Raw genomic sequence first — 7,455 nt, 5'->3', positions numbered from 1 at the left:
GTGGCGAGCGCCGGGCTCAGGTAGGCGGGCGGGCGAGGGCTGGCACCCAGCCCCGGGCAGCGTGGCGCCGTGCCCGCCGCACCTCGGGGTGGCGGTGGGACCGGGGTGGCGGTGGGGCAGGGCAGGGAGGGCAGCGGGGCTGGGTGAGCCGGGGCCGGCTCCACGGGCGAGGGGGAGGCAGACGGCCCGTGGGGAGGCGCGGGGGGCCGCGGCCACTGGGGGGGCGTTTTCCCGGTGGAGGTGGGGCCGTGAGAAACCATCCCCAGAGCCGGCCCTGCGCCGCCCTGCCCCGGGGCAGCCACCCCCAGGCTGCGCGCCGGGGCCGGAGCTGCACGGCAGGGCCGGGCGCTCCCCCCCCGGGCTGGTCACAGCCGTGCCCGGGGCCGTGGCTCCGCCGCTCCCCGGCGGGGTCCTGGCTCTCGGCCTCGGGGACGTCTCTGCTCGGAGGCGTCCGCTCGGGCAGGCGGGAGCGTTCTTGCTCCAGCCCTGCAGGGCTCTCCTCGGGCAAAGCCGGGTCCCCCCCCACAGCCCCGGCCCGCGGCCCGGGGGATGAGAGGGGGCAGCGCTGGCGCAGCCCCCACTGGCCAGCGGGCTCTTCTCCAGGAGACGCGTGAAGGATCATTGTTTTCCTCCGGTGCTTCGTGGGGGTCTCTTTGGCGCACAGTAGAGATCCGCCAGCGAGAAATCCCCCAGAGGACGTACGTTTGTCCATCCAGTCCTCGAGGGGTGTTGCAGATGGTCTGGAAACGGTATTTTGAGAGCCTCCGGGTGCCAGCCAACAGGTCCCACAGGCCCCTCTGCAGCTTTGGAAATCTCCACCCACGCCGGGGTCCCACGTCATTCCCTGACCCCCCCTCCAGTCACTGCAGGTCACTGAGAAAGAAGTAAATCACAACAGCTAATGGAAACGTTAGATTCCATTAGATGGGCTCGAGACGTTTCCATTACAGCTGTGCCTGTAGGCGATGGCCACTCGACTTCTCAGCGTCATCTCGTCCCGGAGCCTCAGGGCGATCCCACGGGTATATCACTTGGGCGAATGGCATTGAGGTTTTAATGTTCTGTTCTGTCCTGGTTTAACCCCAGTCAGCAACTAAGTACCACACAGCCGCTCGCTCCCCCTCCCCCACTCCGGTGGGATGGGGGAGAGAATCGGCCAAAAAAAAAAGTCAAACCCGTGGGTTGAGATAGAGACAGTTTAGTAGGAGAGCAAAGGAGGAGAGAAGAAGAATAACGATAAAAGAACATACAAAGCAAGTGACGCACAATGCAATTGCTCACCACCCGCTGACTGATGCCCAGCCCCTCCCTGAGCTGCGATTGCTGCCCCCCGGCCAACCCCCCCCCCCGGACTTTATATCCTGAGCATGACGTCATAGGGTATGGAATACCCCATTGGCCAGCTGGGTCAGCTGTCCTGGCTATGCTCCCTCCCAGCTTCTTGTGCTCCTGGCAGAGCGTGGGAAGCTGAAAAGTCCTTGACTCATATAAGCACTGCTCAGCAACAACCACAACATCGGTGCGTTATCGACATTGTTCTCGTACGAAATCCAAAAGGCAGCACTATACCAGCTACTAGGGAGAAAATTAAGTCTATCCCAGCTAAAACCAGGACACGTTCATACGAAATTTAACTTAATATTTTCTTGGCCCATGACCAGACGTCCAGAAGAGCAGAGAGGGAGTGGGTCGACTCAGCAATGATGTGCTTCTGCCTTGCGAAGCTCTCTTTGCCAGCCTCTCCCACCCTGCGCTGCTTCCAGTGCCTGCTGCAAAGCCAGCGGGCTCGTTGGGGTTGAGTTGAGAGCTGGTGTGAGCTCCAGGGAGTCCTTTCTCCCAACAGCTCCGGGGATGGTTTATTTTGGATCAGCACGGTCCAGGCACCCGGTAACTGTCTGCACGATGCTCCTGCATGGAAGGGAGAGACAAGCGCCATGGAGCCATCCCGCGTTTGAGCCGCATCCACTGCTGTTCAGCTCTGAAGCACGGAAAAATTGACGGGAGCTGCTCTGTTCTCTTTGTTTACAGACGTGGCTGTAGGCGATGGATATCCAGCCTCCCGGCTGGGTTCCAGGGCTGACGCGCTGGGAGATGGCACGGGTATGGCACGGCTTTTTCCTGCCTTTGAGAAAGGCTCAAAGCCCAAATGCGGGTGAGGCGTCTCTTGTGGGTGTGGGAATGCAGAACTGCGTCGCGCGTGCCACGTCATCACACGATCCCCTCGTAGGTTCTGCTGTTCAGCTATGGCGATGTATATCACAGTGTAGGGTGGAAACTGCTCAGGGGTGTTTGGTTGCCGATGTGGCTCCAGCTCCAGCTCCTTGGCGGGATCCTGCGCTGGAGCCCACCTGGCATCCCCGGGGCGATGGTCGGTCTTGACTGACTTCCCAGACTGAGCGCTTGTCTTCAATATTTTATTAGTGAGAAATTTAACTGGATACTTTCTGTTAAGGTCTTCAAAGAGCAAAGCATGAAGCCAAAAGAGGGCAATCTTCCCGGCGGTCATCAGACATCCTAAAGGAAATCCTGGAGGAACTGGACAAAGCACCATATGGTGGGTATATATCCCTCTTAACCAGAAGACTGGGGAAGCTGAGGTTTCAGAGACATGTATGGACAAGCCGTAGCCTACACAAGCAGAAAGGGATCGACCCGAGCCTCGCTGCACCGACACTCGATTTCACGCCTTGCGGGCCGCGGAGAGGGTCCAGAGTCCCCGCTACCCGTTGTGGTTCCGGCTGAGTCCCCGGGACAGCGGCTACCCCAGTTACACCATCGCTGGCCAGAACCGTTCTGGGCAGACGTCGGTATCCGGCTGGCAGGAACTGGCAGAGCGGATGCGCAGGCAGCTGGGGGTCGCTGAGACCGGCAGGCTTTGCTGGGGCTGCAGGCATGCCCTGGGTCGGAGCAGCCCCACCTTCACCGCCTGGTCCAGCCCCGTTGTTCTCCTTGATGTTGGAGGACTCTTGGTGACACCTCGGGCCCGGGGACAGGTGAAAGCTGGACACCCAGCTTGAGGCCAGCCACCTGACTTGAAGGCAGCCGAACTGAAGGGCTGCGAACTCATCTCGGGTGGTTTAGCTGCGTCTAGTTGTGGTTTAGATAACTTGGCGGCGGTTTTCCTCTCGTTCTGGGGGACTGTGGGCTCCTCACTGCCACTTGTGAAAGTGCCCAGAAGACGCTTGCGAGAGCTTGGGGCCGAGTCCACGGCGTGTGTCTGTTAGCCCTACTGTGTGATGGAGTTGGCGCGATGGGGTGTGCTTCTCGGAAGGGCTCTTTCCTCAGCTGAACTGGCTACAGCCTCTTCCTGTCCTCTCCGAAGGAAGGAATTCACCATCGTCTTGCAGTTTGCCAAAAATGCACTACGTGCAAACACGAAGATCGCGTGCGATCTCCTAGTCTCTCAGCAGGTCAGGTTTTGCTGCCTACTGGCAAACTGGAAAGTGTCCAACTCTTAAATTTTTCTCCACGAATGACACCGTTTGGACTAGTGCCGAGGTGCACCCCCAAATGCCCGGGCTTTCTTTCTAAGCATTATTGCCGTATTTTGCCTCCCGAAGATACCGTGTTCCTGCTGAGGAACACTTCTAACCCAAGTGACCCACGTTCTTTCTAAAGAGGCGGACGGTGGGACTGTGGAGAAGGAGGTGCTTGGGGAAGGAGGCGGTCACGCAGTGCCAGTCTCTGACGACAGAGCGGGGGCAATTCAATCGGGAGACGTGCCAGGTAAGCGCTGTCCCTCGGTCCCTCGGTGTCATACATCGAAATCGCCCCGTGTCTGCAGGCTCTTCCCCTGCTGCTCGCCACTGCACGTCGCGGCAGCAGCCAAACCCTTAGGACTGAGCGCGCGCTCCAAAAGCAGCCAGGAGCGGCTCTCTGAGGACGGCTGCCGTCTCCGGGGTGCGGAGGTTATTGCCGTCAGCGCGCCGGCGAGGTGCTGGTAACCCTCCGTGGATGCCGCGAGACGCTCACCTGCCACCGCACCCCCTCCACGGGCATTTCAGAACTCTGCCGTTTTGGGAACGAGGCCATCTGCACCCAGCTCAGCGGATGACGGGAAAGAGGACTCTTGATCGAATGCACCTCCCCCAGCACCCGCACCCCAGAGCCTGCCGCGAGTCCCTAGAGGCCCTGGGCACAACAGAGGGAGATCCCTCCTGGGAACGGAGGTCCGAAGGGATTCACTGACAGATCAGGCACGGGCGCAGAGGGAACCTGCACCGTCCTTCTGCATCCTCCGTGCCGGAGCCGTGCTGAGGCTTTACCTTTCTGCGATTCTTGGCAGTGCTGTCCGACCCCGGGGACGCCCTCCGCGCCGGGACGTATGAAGTTTTTCAAAAGGATCCAGGTACTGAGCGGTCTTGCAGGGGGCCGTAAGTGGGAGACAAGTCCTGAAAACCGGAGGCACGCCAGCGGTGCCCGTGCTGGAGAGAAGGCAGAGGGGGAGAGCAAGGTTCTGGCGTCTCCTGGGAGGGCCTGACTGCGTCCCCTCAGGGGGTGGGCACTGGGCTGGGGAGGGAGAGCTGGGGGTGGCACCCCCTGATGCAGGGATGGGTTTTGTCCGTGTTGCTCCAAGGGGCGATCGGGCAAAGAGCTGCGCTCCCCAGCGTGCTCCCCAACTGGCCTCCTGAGTTCTGTTCAGGGGACAACTGGTCCCAAAGGCTGGGAGAGAGCCTCCGTGCAGCAGCACCAGCAAACCTCGGAGAGCGACGGTGGGCGAGCGCAAAAGAAATGGTGCGCAAAGGTGAAGGGTGGCCAAGAAGGGGGAGCAAAGCCGTGACGCTGGGAAAACTGGATTACGGCCATCCCAGAGCGTAAACAAAGGCGAGAGGAGAAAGAGAGGCTCCCCGGTGCGTTGATTTGCGACGGCTGTGGGAGTTTCCTTTGTTTCTACTGAAACCAAGGAAATGTGGCAGACGTTCAGTGGCTCAGAGACGGTACCAGAGCGAGAAAGAACATTTCCTGGCAACGTCAAACCTCCTGTGAGGTTACCAGCAGCGTGCAGGACATGCTAACGTGCAGAATTGTTCCTCCAGGTGCGGGTGGCGAGAGAAGCGCAACTGCTGTGGATCCTGAAGATTTCCAGAAGTACTGCATAGAAGGCGCCGTGGCAGTCTTGGGCTCTATGCTGTTTGGGATGGTGGTGTGTTGTGCGATCTGTCTGTGGAGGAAGAGAAAACGGTGAGTTGGGGGGGGGGTTTCTTTTGCCAAGCTTCTGTATGAGAGGGCTGCTCTTAGCCGTGAAGCATTTAGAGGTCGGGTATTGTGGAGTGCCGGGTTAGTTACCGGCCAGACTCTACTGAGCTTTCTGCTGTAAGAGGTTTTAACTGGCCTCTCGGTTAATGAGCACTCTTTTCTGAACCCTGTGGCAAGCGTTAGTTAAAAGCGACCCTGCCTCAGCAAGAGCAGACCCAGCGACAGGCGTAGGCAGAGCCAGGTCAGAAAGTCCAAACACCACGGGGTGACGTTGCCAGAGAAAGTGAGACTTGCGAGAGCGACAGCTCCCTACCCGTGAGCCTCCCCGCAGAAATCACCCTGCTAGGTGATGCTGGAAATCCCAGGGGTTCACCTTGGCCAAGGTGGCCTAGAAACTCGGAGCGTGGTGAGGAACCTTCCCAGCTCTCTGCCTTGCTTTGGAGGAAGAGAGTCCGTCTGCCCCCCCTGCACCCCAACACTGTCCTCAGCACAGGCAGGGGTTTTGTCCGTGCAGGGGTGTTCGGAAGAGGGGACGGAGAGCACCTCACCGAGCAGAGCCCAGGCTGTCCCCTTGTCCGGGCAGGGACGGGCAGGGGAGCCGAGCGCTGCTCTCTGCCAGGCCCGCCGGGAAGGGAGAGCTGGAGGCTCCCCCGGCGCCGCGGTGCGTGCCCAGCTCTGCTCCCCTCGCTCTGCCGGGGCCCGGGCTCCTTCCCGGCACCTGCAGAGCAGGCGGCTCGGGGTGGCCAGGGCCGCGGGGAGAGGAGCCGCGGGCAGGCGAGCAGAGCCCCGGCTGGGGGCGCGGGGCGCCCCGTTCTCTGCTCGGAGCTCCCCGTGCCCACCGCTCCCGCGGGCAGCCGGGTGCCCGCGCCCCACGCTGCGCCCAGCGCTGCCCCGCACCCTCCCACCCGCCCGGCACCGCAGCCACGGCAGGGCCTCAGCAGCCTCTTCTCGCCGCAGGCGCCTCTCCGCAGCTTCGGCAGCGCGGCCTGGCAGCCGTCCCGCGCGTCCCAGCGCCCCCGAGAGCCAGACCCGGCACCAGCAGCCCCCGTCCGTGCCTGGAACAGCGGCCCGCCTGCCACGGAGCCCTGGAGGACCGGCCCCCGCCAGCCCGGACAGCCGCCCGGCCCGCCCGCCCCCAGCCCGGCCCCCATGGCTGTCCCACTCCGCCAGCCGGCTGTCGCGGAACGGCCCCGCGCCCTCCAGCCCCCGGAGGAACTGAAACCGCCCCCCGCCCCCCGAGCCCAGTGCCCTGATCCTCCTGCAAGGCCTTGGGGCGGCCCCGCCAGGGGACAGCTTGGGGGTGCGATGAGAGACGCCCCAGGGACAGCTTCAGGGGTCGACCCTTTCTTGCTGAGTAACAGCACAGCAGTAAACAGAGAGCAGCAGCACAATCGTCTGGGTCGTAACGGCAGCAAACCCAGGGATTCACCAACTCTGGGCTCAACTTCGTATCGGGGCACAGAGGGATGGGGATGCCTGCGGCGGTAGCAGGCAGGGAGCTGGGCATGTGACCCGCTGGCCATAAAAATGAGGGCTTGGGCCATAAAAAGGCAATTCTGAACTCTAGACTCAAAGCTGTGGACCCTAAAAATGAAGCTTGGAGCCCCAAAAGAGGGGTTTGGACCCTAAAAATGAGGGTTTGGGCCATAAAAAGGCAATTCTGAAGTCTAGAATCCAAGCTGTGGAGCCTAAAAATGAAGCTTGGAGCCCCAAAAGAAGGGTTTGGACCCTAAAAATGAGGGTTTGGGCTATAAAAAGGCAATTCTGAACTCTAGACTCAAAGCTGTGGACCCTAAAAATGAAGCTTTGAGCCCCAAAAGAGGGGTTTGGACCATCAAAATGAGGGTTTGGGCCTTAAAAAGGCAATTTTGAACTCTAGAATCAAAGCTGTGGACCCTAAAAATGAAGCTTGGAGCCCCAAAAGAGGGGTTTACACCATAAAAATGAGGGTTTGGGCCATGAAAAGGCAATTCTGAACTCTAGACTCAAAGCTGTGGATCCTAAAAATGAAGCTTGGAGCCCCAAAGGAGGGGTTTACACCATAAAAATGAGGGTTTGGGCCATAAAAAGGCAATTCTGAACTCTAGACTCAAAGCTGTGGACCCTGAAAATGAAGCTTTGAGCCCCAGAAGAGGCGTTTGGACCATCAAAATGAGGGTTTGGGCCTTAAAAAGGCAATTTTGAACTCTAGAATCAAAGCTGTGGACCCTAAAAATGAAGCTTGGAGCCCCAAAAAAGGGGTTTGGACCCTAAAAATGA

The 7,455-nt window shown here is 60.1% G+C and overlaps 1 long non-coding RNA gene across 2 annotated transcripts; it reads left to right on the top strand.

Moving 5' to 3' along the window:
• Positions 1-1,841: 1,841 nt before the first annotated feature.
• Positions 1,842-6,644, top strand: LOC142074474 (uncharacterized). 2 transcript variants are annotated; one of them, XR_012670617.1, is made up of 5 exons: positions 1,842-2,100; positions 2,453-3,726; positions 4,286-4,348; positions 5,037-5,181; positions 6,154-6,644. It is a non-coding gene; the product is annotated as an uncharacterized LOC142074474 (long non-coding RNA). The 2 variants fall into 2 exon arrangements; XR_012670616.1 differs by having other exon boundaries at positions 3,863-4,348.
• Positions 6,645-7,455: the final 811 nt, after the last annotated feature.

This window comes from Calonectris borealis, chromosome 36 (assembly GCF_964195595.1).
Source record: "Calonectris borealis chromosome 36, bCalBor7.hap1.2, whole genome shotgun sequence".
NCBI lineage: Eukaryota > Metazoa > Chordata > Aves > Procellariiformes > Procellariidae > Calonectris > Calonectris borealis.
Note: the sequence above shows the minus strand (reverse complement) of the source record. Positions and strands in the feature narration are given on the sequence as shown.